Raw genomic sequence first — 12878 nt, forward strand, 5'->3', positions numbered from 1 at the left:
TAGGGATGTTTGTGCTTCCTCTTTTAGGCCTTCTACCTGTTTAGCTGTGTTCTCCTGTATTTTTCAAGTGAGTTATTAATTTCCTTCTAAAAATCTTCTAACAGCATCATGAGATATGATTTTAAATCTGAATCTTGCTTTTTGGGTGTGTTGGGGTATCCAGGACTCAATGTGGTGGGACTGATTTGTTCTGATGATGGTGAGTGATCTTGGTTTCTGGTAGTAAGATTCTTATGTTTGCCTTTCGTCATCTGGTAATCTTTGGTGTTAGTTGTTATAGCTATTTCTGGCTGGAGCTTGTTCCTCCTGTGATTCTGTTAGCCTCTGTCAGCACTCCTGGGAGTCCGACTCCTACCTGAGCCTCAATGGTCAGAGCACTCTCTGCAGGCAAGGTCTCCTCTTTCAGGGAAGAAGCACAGTTGTCTGGAGTTCAGCTCTGCCTCCTGGCTGAAGATGAAGGCACGAAAGTGGCCCTGTCCCAGAAGCTATGTTGCTTCTGCAGCCTGCGTGCTCTCCTGCACAGACTGGTCTCTGAGGGACCCGGGATACAAGGTGGCTCTCTCACCTGCTCTGGGGGGCAAAGCCCTCCCTGGAAGCCACCTCTCCTCTGGTGGGGAAAGTGTTCAGATGTCTGGATCTCAGTTCTACTTCCTGGCTGAAGATGCAGGCCTTATTGGGGCCCTTTCCCAAAAGCTATGTTGCTTCTGCAGCCCGAGTGCTCTCCTGAGTAGACTGGTCTCTGAGAGACCGGGGATACAAGATGATGCACCTAGTCTCACTCCCAAGACAACTCTTATAAAGAACAACATTTCTTTGAGTTTGGCTTAAAGGTTCAGAGATTTGGTCTATTGTCATCAGGGTGGGAAGCGTGGAGATATCTAGGGATGCTTGGCACTGGAGAAGGAGCTGAGAGTTCTATATCTTGTTCCAAAGACTCTGTCTATTTGAGACAGCTATCAGAAGAGTCTACAAACCTGCCCCACAGTGATAGACTTCCTTCAACAAGGTCAAAGCTACTCCACCAAGGCCACACCTCCAAATAGTGGCAACCATATTCAAACCAACACAGTTCATCTATATAGTTCTCATTAGCAATCACTTGTACAGGTTTGGTAGTTTTTTGATAGAATACACTAGCTTGATCACTCATATTGGTTGTATTTTTGTAATGAGATCTCAGCATGCCTCTTAGGTTTTTTGTTTGTTTGTTTGCTTGCTTGCGTTTCTTATATGGACAGAGCAGATTGAGTCAGAAGAGAGGATGTGCAGAGCGGGTATGTTAAACCTAGAGGTTGGAAATGGCTAGGAAGGAATGAAATCTATTAAAAAATAGTCGGCTATCCATTTATATAGGATATACCTCCTGTTCCAAGCCTTGAGTGTAAGATTAGGTCTGACTAGATGTATTAGTCAGGATTCTCTAGAGTCACAGAACTTATGGATAGTCTGTATATAGTAAAAGAATTTATTGATGACTTAGAGTCGGCAGCCCAATTCCTAACAATGGTTCAGTCGTAGCTGTGAATGGAAGTCCAAGGATCTAGCAGTTACTTAGTCTCACACAGCAAACAGGTGAGCAGCAAGAGCAAGACTCCCTTCTTCCAATGTCCTTATATTGTCTCAAGCAGAAGGTGTAGCCAGATTAAAAGTGTGTTCCACCACACCCTTAATCCCAGATGAAAGGTGTAGCCCAGATTAAAGGTGTGTTCCACCACACCTTTAATCCCAGATGACCTTGAACTCAGAGATTTAATCTTCTGGAATCCATAGTCACTATGCCTCAAGTTCTCCATACCAAGATCCAGATTAGAAACTTCTATCTCCAAGCCTCCAGATAAGGGTCACTGGTGAGCCTTCCAATTCTGGATTGTAGTTCATTCCAAATATAGTCAAGTTGACAACAAGGAATAGCCACTACAATCCACCCCTTGTCAACTTGACACAAATAATATCTCATGTTCACATGAAACAATAACAAGGTTGTGAATATGCCTAACATGATATAACTATCCCTCGTACAATCGCAAACGCATTTGTAAATTTACAATGGGGCATTCACATTACTTTATAATCCTCATTTCTGCAATTGGTTACATGGCCTTAATTGTTATTTATAACTACCTTCCTCTACTACCCATTCTGTATTTCCTTCACCTTCAGCAAGCACCACAGCAGGTCTTGGCTCTTTTCCTGGAGGATTGACCAATACCTTCATTCCTGATGGGTCTGTGTCCTTTGTCATCCTGCTTGGATTAGGCTGTTGTAGTTTCCCATTGACTTTAATCACAGGACATGATAGTACTAAGAGACCCCCGAAGGGATCTCCTATATTCCAGACATAATCTTGCTTACCACCATTGTGAAGAGGTAATCCAATTTCCCCATGGTAATCTGGATCTATCACCCCTCCTAACACTGTTATTCCCTTTTTAGCCTGTTGGTTTAACGGCATTAGAAGCCCAAAATGACCAGGGGGAAGTCTGAGCTTCCAGTTCAATGTTTGCTGTAGCTCCTGGTAGGAGCACTCCCGCCTCTGGAGCCAAAACTTCTAGGCCAGCAGAACCTAGAGTTATGGGGATAGGAAGCAAAAATTTTCCTAGAGGGTCACTAGGAGTGATAGTAAGTGGAACTATTCCCTTTTCCACCCCTTGATTCCTGGACTCATGAATCCTGGCTATGGGCAAAACTGTACCATATATCAAATGCTGATTCAAAGCATATACTGCCTTCTGAAGAACTCTGCCCCAGCCTTCCAAGCTGTTACCACCTAATTGGAGCTGTAACTGCATCTTCAAAAGGCCATTCCATCTTTCTATCAGACCAGCTGCTTCAGGATGATGGGGGACATGGTAAGACCAATGAATTCCACGATCATGGGCCCACTGTCGCACATCTCTGGCTGTGAAATGATTTCCTTGGTCAGAAGCAATACTGTGTGGAATACCATGACGATAGATAAGGCATTCTGTCAGTCCATGGATGGTGGTTTTAGCAGAGGCATTATGTGCAGGAAAGGCAAATCCATAACCAGAATAAGTATCTACTCCAGTAAGAACAAAACACTGTCCTTTCCACTAAGGAAGTGGTCCAATGTAGTCAACCTGCCACCAGGTTGCTGGCTGGTCACCTCGAGGAATGGTGCCATATCTGGGGCTCAGTGTTGGTTTCTGCTGTTGGCAGATCTAGCATTCAGCAGCAGCTGTAGCCAGGTCAGCCTTGGTAAGTGGAAGTCCGTGTTGCTGAGCCCAAGCATAACCTCCATCTCGACCACCATGGCCACTTTGTTCATGTGCCCATTGAGCAATGACAGGGATAGCTGGGGAGAGAGGCTGACTGTCCACAGAACGGGTCATCTTATCCACTTGATTATTGAACTCCTCCTCAGCTGAAGTCACCTTTTGATGGGCTTTTTTATGGGCCACAAATATCTTCACATCCTTTGCCCATTTGGAGAGATCTATCCACATACTTCTTCCCCAGATGTCTTTCTCATCAATTTTCCAATTGTAATCTTTCCAAGTCCCTGACTATCCATTCAATCCATTGGCTACAGCCCATGAGTCAGTGAATAATTGTACATCTGGCCATTTCTTCTTGCAAAAAAAAAAAAAAAAAACAAAAAAAAAACTGTAATACCATGTGTACTGCCTGAAGTTCTGCCCACTGTGAAGATTTCCCTTCACCCATGTCTTTCAAAGTTGTCCCAGAAAGGGGTTGTAATGCTGCAGTTGTTCACACTTCTGGGTGGTGCCTGCATAATGTGCAGAGCCATCAGTAAACCAGGCCCTAGTCTTCTCCTCTTCAGTCAGACGATCATAGCGAACACCCCATGAGGCTATAGGCACATGTTTGGCAGCAGATGGCATTGTAACAGGAGTAGAAACCATAGGCATTTGAGCAACTTCTTCATGTAACTTGCTTGTGCCTTCGGGACCTGCCTGCTCTGGCCCGATCACGTATATACTACTTCCATTTGATAATATACGGATGCTGTGCATGTCCCAATTTATGACTTGCAGGTAGTACCCAGCTCATGATGGGTAGTTAAGGTCGCATAGTAATTTGGTGTCCTAGTGTCAAACGTTCAGTTTCCACTAAGGCCCAATAGCAGGCCAAAAGCTGTTTTTCAAAGGGGGGATAGTTGTCTGAAGATGATGGTAGAGCTTTGCTCCAAAATTCCAAAGGTCTTTTCTGTGATTCACCTACAGGGGCCTGCCAGAGGCTCCAAACAGCATCTCTATCAGCCTCAGCCACCTCAAGTACCATCGGGTCTGCTGGGTCATATGGTCCAAGTGGTAGAGCAGCCTGCACAGCAGCCTGGACCTGTTGAAGGACCTTCTCCCGTTCCAGGCCCCACACAAAGCTAGCAGCTTTCCGAGTCACTTGGTAAATAGGCCTAAGTAACACACCCAGGTGAGGGATGTGCTGTCTCCAGAATCCAAATAGACCCACTAAACGTTGTGCTTCTTTCTTGGTTGTAGGAGGGGCCAGGTGCAATAACTTATCTTTCACCTTAGAAGGAATATCCCTACATGCCCCACACCCCTGGACTCCTAAGAATTTCACTGAGGTAGATGGTCCTTGAATTTTGGTTGGATTTTTTTCCCATCCTCTGATAAAGCGTATGTGTTACCAATGAGTCCAAAGTGGTTGCTACTTCCTGCTCACTTGGTCCAATCAGCATAATGTCATCAATATAGTGCACCAATGTGATATTTTGTGGAAGAGCCAAATGATCAAGATCCCTTCTAACTAAACCATGACACAAGTCAGGAGAGTTAATATATCCTTGAGGCAAAACTGTGAAGGTATACTGTTGGCCTTGCCAACTGAAAGAAAATTGCTTCTGGTGGTCCTTATGGACAGATACTAAGAAGAAGGCATTTGCCAGATCAATAGCCACATACCAGGTGCCAGGAGATGTGTTAATTTTCTCAAGTAACGAAACTACATCTGGTACAGTAGCTGCAATTGGAGTTACTACCTGATTTAGTTTTCGATAATCAACTGTCATTCTCCATGATCCATCTGTTTTCTGCACTGGCCAGATAGGAGAGTTAAAGGGAGATGTGGTGGGAACCACCACCCCTGCATCTTTTAAGTCCTTGATAGTGGCAGTAATTTCTGCAATGCCTCCAGGAATACGATACTGTTTTTGATTCACTATTTTCTTTGCCAGAGGCAACTCTAAAGGCTTCCATTTAGCCTTTCCAACCATAATAGCCCTCACTCTACAGTTCAGGGAACCAATATGAGAATTCTGCCAATTTCTGAGTATATCTATCCCAATTATACATTCTGGAACTGGGGAAATCACCACAGGATATGTCTGGGGACCTACTGGACCTACTGTGAGTCGGACATCAGTCAAAACTCCATTAATCACTTGCCCTCCATAAGCCCCTACTTTAACTGGAGGGCCGCAATGTTTCTTGGGATCTTCTGGGATCAGTGTCAACTCAGAACAAGTATCCAGCAGACTCCAAAAAGTCTGATTATTTGCTTTTCCCCAGTGTACAGTTACCCTTGTAAAAGGCCGTAGGTCCCTCTGGGGAAGAACTGGAGAAAGGGTAACAGCAAAACCTTTGGGTGTCTTATCAAGATCCTTCCTCAGCAGAACCTGGCCACCCCTTCATTCAAGGGGTTCTGGATCTGCAAACTGGCTCAAATTTGGAAATTGATTCACTGGCTGAGATTGCTGTTTACCACGATCTAATGTAGCCTTCCTTTCATTTGTTTGAGAATTTTTCTGCTTATACAGATCAAACAAATATGCAGTAGGCTTCCTATGTATTTCATTCCTGGAAACACCATGATTGATTAGCCAGTACCAAAGGTCCAAACGAGTCATGCCATTATAAATTTCACCTCTCCTGTGCTGACCATTACTAGGTATGTTATTATAAACATTGTTTTGTCTACACTGTCCATTATAATAACTAGGATCACCTTGTCTCTGGCGATTCAATGCTGCCACATGGCCCTTGTTACCTCAGAATCCAACTAAACCCAGTGAATTTAATTCATCTAATTGAGCAGAAGCATCTCCAATGCTAAGATCTGGTACAAGGAAAAGGGAAAGAACAAAACCTTTCAAATGTGCTGGTGCCCCTCTCACCAATTTGTGTCTTATAGAGCTGGTGAAGGGCATTTCTTCTGGACCTTCCCATTGTGGAAGATTAGGCTTTACACAATATATCCACTCTACCATTGCAATTTCCCTAAGTCTTAAAATCCCTTCATCAACCTTAAGCCACAGAATATCAGGCATCTCCAAGTCATTTCCAGTAGGCCATCTTTTGATAAACACCTCAGCCAACCATTCAAACAAACTTTTGACACCTTTTTTAACTATGTGAGCTTCCGTATTAAACCTAGAATCTCCACCCAGAGGGCCCATGTCCCTAAACTCAGCCTGCTCTAGTTTTATGTTCCTTCCACCCTTATCCCACACCATTAAAATCCATTCCCACACATATTCACCAGGTTTCTGCTTGAATGAATTAGCAAACTCGTTAAGATCCTTAGTAGGGTAGCGAATTTCCTCATGGACTACACTTTCTACCTCCCCTCTAGGAGCCTGTTTTGCTTTTGCTTTGAGTCTGGGGAGGTTAATGAAGATTCACTGGTTAGAAGTCAGAGAAGAGTGAATGAGATACAGCTGGGTTGAGAACTTGCTTGATATGTACCTAAAGTATCCTTCTTTCTTTTCTTTTTTTTTTTTTTTAATTTTTGGAGTCTATTTCCTGGTATTAGGACAAAGAAAACTACTCATTTGTTGTTGAAGATACAGTCTTCATCCTTTCAACTTTGAAGTGACTCCTAAATTTGAAAATAAGACAAGTTCCTTGCAGACTACACCAAGATATATCTTGTTTCTTTATTTGGCTTGAGTAATTTTATTGGGAAGTAGAGGTCAGTGTACTTAAAGTTATTATTAAAAAGTTGTATTTGTTGCAGTCATTTTGTAGTTTTGACATTTGTATTCTTAGTTGTAGATTATGGTTTGGTGATTGTACCCTCATTTGCGTTCTTTATATAGTACATTTTCTATACTTATTCCTATCTTCAACTTAGTAAATTCTAAATACACACTAGACATGATACTACACAAAGATATTTCTTCTCCTTAACATAAAACCAAGAAAATGAGAATTTATATCAACATAAGCTTTATATATACCTATAAGAAAAAGAAACCTTTTTCTGTGACTGAATTTTCTTTTGGTCATAGATTTTATTTTAGCAATAGAAAAACTTACTAAGAGACTTTGAATGATTCTGTTTTATACACACACACACACAATATGTAAAATGCACATGGCCCAATTTATAACAGGTAAAGGTGGGTATTAATCGAGATATCAAAACATGATCCTGAAGCAGAGAAAGCACAGTTCATCAACACCTTGCAAAACTAGTCAATATAAAAGAGGAGAAATGGTTTAGGCTTGTTATAGCATTAATAGACTTTGAAAACATGATGTTGATAATTTTATGCTGTTTGAGCCTGGCATGACTTAGTAGGCATGTAGAGAACCTGCATTTACTACTAGGAAAGCAGCATTTGGGAAGCAGAGGCAACAGGATGGCCTCTAGATGAAGGCCAGATGGGGATGGGGATGGGGGCATAGTTCTGGTCCAGTCAGGACTGCAGAGCCATACAACATTTAAAAAAGCATCCAAGTGAAATATGCCATGCTCAAAATACCACAGTTTTAATATATGGTATTCCTCTCTTGAAAGTTGGCATATAACTCCATGGTATGTATATTGCATAAATTACCCAATTGTTGTGCTTGAAGTGGCTTACTATTTTCAGTTATGAAATTTCATGCTCTGATGACTATCTTGGTGGCTAAATATCCAGGGCCAAACTTTATTGGGATTCTGTAAAGAGTGGAAAATAAAATCTTATATCATCTGTGGATTATCAATCTGCAAGTAAATGTTGCCACAGAGTTGGCCCTTCTCTGGGTTTTATCAAAACACAGTCCCTGCAAGAGATTTCCTGGTCAGAGGCCCACTTCCCTTCTCTTGTGGTATTGATCCCATAGAGGACATTCTCCTAGGCCTGAAGAGCCCAACCTTATGTTTCTCATTCATCCTGTGTTTCTTTGCAGCTGCCAAGAGATTACTGTCACCGTGATAATGGCCAGAAAGCATGCCAAATGGCAGATAGGAGGTTTTGCTGCAGGCGCCGTAGCATGGTTCCTTTGTATTGTCTCTATGGTCCTCCCTCAATGGCGAGTGTGGTTATTTCAAGATCCCATGGATTCCAAGCATGGCATGACCTTAGTAGGCATGTGGAGAACCTGCATTTACCACCAGGAAAGCAATTCTACCTTTACCCGGGTGTGTTACAAATACACCTACCAGGATGACTTCATCCCTCTGGATATTCGAGTTGCCCAACATCTGCTACTCATCGCAAGCTTTCTTGGCATTATTGCCACAATCTCTGTCATCGTTGCTCTTTGGAAATTAAACTCAGGGAGACTCCGGAAGAAAGCTACCTTCAATCCATTCCGTCTTCCAGGAATTCTGAACATCATTGCTAGCAGCTTTGTCTTTCTTTCCATCTTGTACAATTACTTATCGATCATTCGCAAGGATGGGATTGCCTTCCCCCCATCTTTCCACACACCCTCCTTCCCAGATCATCAAAAAATTGGCGCTGCACTGGCAATGGCAACTCTATCCTGTTTCTTATTTCTAGTAGGTGGAATAATTCCCCTTTCTTTCACTCTTCCCCCACGTTCCCGACTGCGCTATACTATTTAAAAGTAAATGTGCAACTTAAAGACTTGAAAATCTAAAATTACCAGGAGTTATCACAGGCATTTTTCAGATACCTACTTAAAATTTCCAGATTCAAAACCATGTCCAATGATGACAAGTGGCCATCCTATTATTTCTTGCCTTGTGGTAGCTTCAGTAGTTCAATTGGCTTATGGATTTTCATTAAATAAAATATTTCCCAATTAGTTTTATGAGTTCTGGATTTCTTTTTTTACTGCTGCTGAGGGTAAATAATCAAGGCACAGATTAGATGTATAATGAGTGTTAGAAAACATGGATAACTTACATCATCCTTTATCTAAATTTATGAAAATTAAAGCAGGCCTATTTCTCATGTGATAATAATTGCAACTCTCCACCACTGCAAGTTCCCAAACTGTGGTACACATTGGTGTAATGAATATCCACAATGCTTTTGTCAAATTACCTGTCAAGGTTTTCCACATATTACCTTGCTTTTTCTTTTAATCTTTTAAGTAGATGTTTCTTTTTCTAAATTTTTGTAATAGGAGACATCTCATCCAAGCCTTTCTTCTCCATGTACTCCACTTTTATTGTTTACAAACCATTTTCAGAGGCACAAACTCTGCAGCCAGTTCCACAAGACTGAGAGAAGGCTCCATTCCCAGGTGCTCTAACATGCCCAGGATCATAGGATCAGAGGTGAGGAGGGCACAACATCTGTTCCAAAACCAAGGGGAGTAACTGGGACCATCGGGATCCAGGGACTCAGGAACCCACCCAACCAGTGGCTCCAGTTCTGTGCTGGTTTACCTTGGATGCAAACTCTGTAGCCAGTCACACAACACCCAGAGGAAGCTCCACTCCCAGGCCCTCTAACAAGGCCAGGATGGCAGGATGGCAGGATGACAAGATACCAGGATCCCAGGAGCTTGTTCACACCAGGATATCAGGGTCCCAGAGGCAGCTTGACTCTGAGGAACTCTGACAGAACCAGGATCTCAGGATAACAGGATCCAGAAATCATAGTATCACAGAGACTCTGAGAAGTTCTGACATAACCAGGATCACAGAAAGGATAGACTCCAGTCAGATACAGTGAGGATGCTCATTTAGGTGCTGATAAGGAGGAACTGGGACAAGATGCTTCCAGTTTCCTTCTGTGCCCTGAGTTGATCCTATGTCACAACACTCCATACCCAAATTCTGTTGGGATAGAGCTGGCCTCCCAGAAGTGCAGACACAACTGTGAGCACAGATAGAAACTGGAAAGATCCTGTCCCACTTCTGCTTAGAGGGATCTTCCTGTAGCACTCAGGACACTGGAACTGAGAAGCAGCCTGGGACAGGATCCTCCTGGCCCCGTCTCCATCTGCACAGGGAGCTGATCCTGTGCCACAGCTCTCCATACTAAAATGCCACCCAGAAAGAACTGGTCTCCCAGGAGTGCTGACACACCTGTGAGCACAGGGAAGACCACCACTTCTCCTCTAATTCCCAAGAGGGAACCACCCAGAGCCATGGGACACATGAACCAAGGAATAGCCTGGGCAGTATCCTTCCAGTTTCTATCTGCATCACAGAGCTGACCCTGAGTGAGCCACAGCTCACCATACGCAAATTCTTCCCAGAGAGAACTGGTCTCCCAAGAGTACTGACACACAGGCTTGCAGGAGGGACATACTACAGTCAGACACAGCAAGATCAGCTAACACCAGAGATACCCAGATGCCTAAAGGCAAGAGCAAGTACATAAGCAGCAGAAACCAAGGTTACTTGGCATCATTAGAACTCTGTTCTTCCAATATAGCAAGTCTTGAATACAACATCACACAGGAAAAATCAAGATTCATATCTAAAATCACTTCTAATGATGATAATAGAGGACTTTAAGAAGGACGTAAATATCTCCCTTAAAGAAATAGAGGAGAACGCAGGTAAACAGCTAGAAACCCTTAAAGAAGAAACCCAAAAATCCCTTAAAGAATTCAGAAAAACACAATCATACAGGTGAAGGAATTGAAAAAAATCATCCAGAATCTAAAAATAGAAACAATAAAGAAAGCACAAAGTGAGACCACCCTGGAATTAGAAAACATAGGAAAGGTATCAGGAGTCATAGATGCAAGCACCACCAACAGAATACAAGAGATAGAAGAGAAAATCTCAGGTGCAGAAGATATCATAGAAAACATTGAAACAACAGTCAAAGAAAATGAAAATGCAAAAAGCTTCTAACCAAAAACATTCAGGAAATCCAAGTCACAATGAGAACACCAAACCTAAGAATAATAAGTATAGAAGAGAGTGAAGATTTGCAACTTAAAAGGCCAGTAAATATCTTCAACAAAATTATAGAAGAACACTTCCATAACCTAAAGAAAGAGATGCCCATGAACATACAAGAAGCCTACAGAACTCCAAATAGACTGGACAAGAAAAAAAATTCTTTCAGTCACATAATAATTAAAACCCCCAATACACTAAACAAACAAACAAAAAAATTAAGCAGTAAGGGAAAATTTTCAAGTAATATATAAAGGCAGTCCTATTAGAATTACACCAGACTTCTCATCAGAGACTATGAAAGTGAGAAGATTCTGGGCAGATATCATACAGACTCTAAGAGAACATAAATGCCTGCTCAGGTTACTATAACCCACCAAAACTCTCAATTATCATAGGTGAAGAAAACAAGATATTCCATAGCAAAACCAAATTTACACAATATCTTTCCATAAATCGAGCCCTACAAAGGATAGTAGATGGAAAACAGGAACACAAGGAGGGAAACTACACCCAAGAAAAAGTAAGAAAGTAATCTTTCATCTAATCCAAAAGAAGATAGCCACACAAACATAACTCCACCTCTAACAACAAAAATAACAGAAAGTAACACTCTTTCTTAATATCTCTTAATATCAAAGGACTCAATTTCCAAATAAAAAGACATAAACTTGATATGTAAACAGGACCCAGCATTTTGCTGCATTCAGAAAATGGTACAACCACTCTTGAAATCAGTGTGGCAGTTCCTCAGAAAATTGGAAATAATACTACCTGAGGACCCAGCTATACAACTCCTGGGCATAAACCCAGAAGGTGCTCCAATATGGAATAAGGACACATGCTCCATTATGTTCATAGCAGCCTTATTTATAATAGCCAGAAGTTGGAAAGAACCCAGATGTCCCTCAACAGAGGAATGGATACAGAAAATGTGCTACATTTACACAATGGTGTACTAGTGAGCGATTAAAAATTATGAATTCATGAAATTCTTAGGTAAATGGATAGAACTAGAAAATATAATCCTGAGTGAGGTAACCCAATCACAAAAGAACAAACATGGTATGGACTCACTGATAAGTAGATATTATCCCAAAAGCTTCAAATACCCAAGATAAAATTTACAGACCACATGAAGCTCAAGAATAAGGAAGATCTTGCTCGCTTCTGCAGCACATATACTAAAATTAGAATGATAAAGAGAAGATTAGCATGCCCCTGCGCAAGGATGACACGAAAATTCGTGAAGCATTCCATGTTTTTATCCAAAAAGATCCTAACTCAAAACATCCAGGAAATCCAGGACACAATGAGAAGACCAAACCTATGGATAATAGGAGTAGATGAGAATGAAGTATTTCAACTCAAAGGACCGGCAAATATCTTCAACAAAATTATAGAAGAAAACTTCCCAAACCTAAAGAAAGAGATGCCCATGAACATACAAGAAGCCTACAGAACTCCAAATAGACTGAACCAGAAAAGAAATTCCTCCCGACACATAATAATCAGAACAACAAATGCAATAAATATAGAATACTAAAAGCAGTAAGGGGAAAAGGTCAAGTAACATATAAAGGCAAGCCTATCAGAATTACACCAGATTTTTCACCAGAGACTATGCAAGCCAGAAGGGCCTGGACAGATGTTATAGAGAAACTAAGAGAACACAAATTCCAGCCCAGGCTACTATACCCGGCAAAACTTGCAATTACCATAGATGGAGATATCAAAGTATTCCACAACAAAAACAAATTCACACATTATCTTTCCACGAATCCAGCCCTTCAAAGGATAATAACAGAAAAAAACCAATACAAGGACGA

At 41.7% G+C, this 12878-nt stretch overlaps 1 non-coding gene and 1 pseudogene across 1 annotated transcript; both read left to right on the forward strand.

Annotated features, from left to right (window-relative positions):
- The first annotated feature begins 8130 nt into the window (after positions 1-8130).
- Positions 8131-8900, forward strand: LOC110287314 (claudin-34 pseudogene; annotated as a pseudogene).
- A 3309-nt stretch (positions 8901-12209) lies between these two features.
- Positions 12210-12315, forward strand: LOC147004683 (U6 spliceosomal RNA). The gene has a single exon (XR_015047215.1). It is a non-coding gene; the product is annotated as a U6 spliceosomal RNA (small nuclear RNA).
- The last annotated feature ends 563 nt before the right edge of the window (positions 12316-12878 follow it).

Source organism: Mus caroli, unplaced genomic scaffold (assembly GCF_978045245.1).
Source record: "Mus caroli unplaced genomic scaffold, Mus_caroli_1 scaffold_5, whole genome shotgun sequence".
In the NCBI taxonomy this organism is placed as follows: Eukaryota; Metazoa; Chordata; class Mammalia; order Rodentia; family Muridae; genus Mus; species Mus caroli.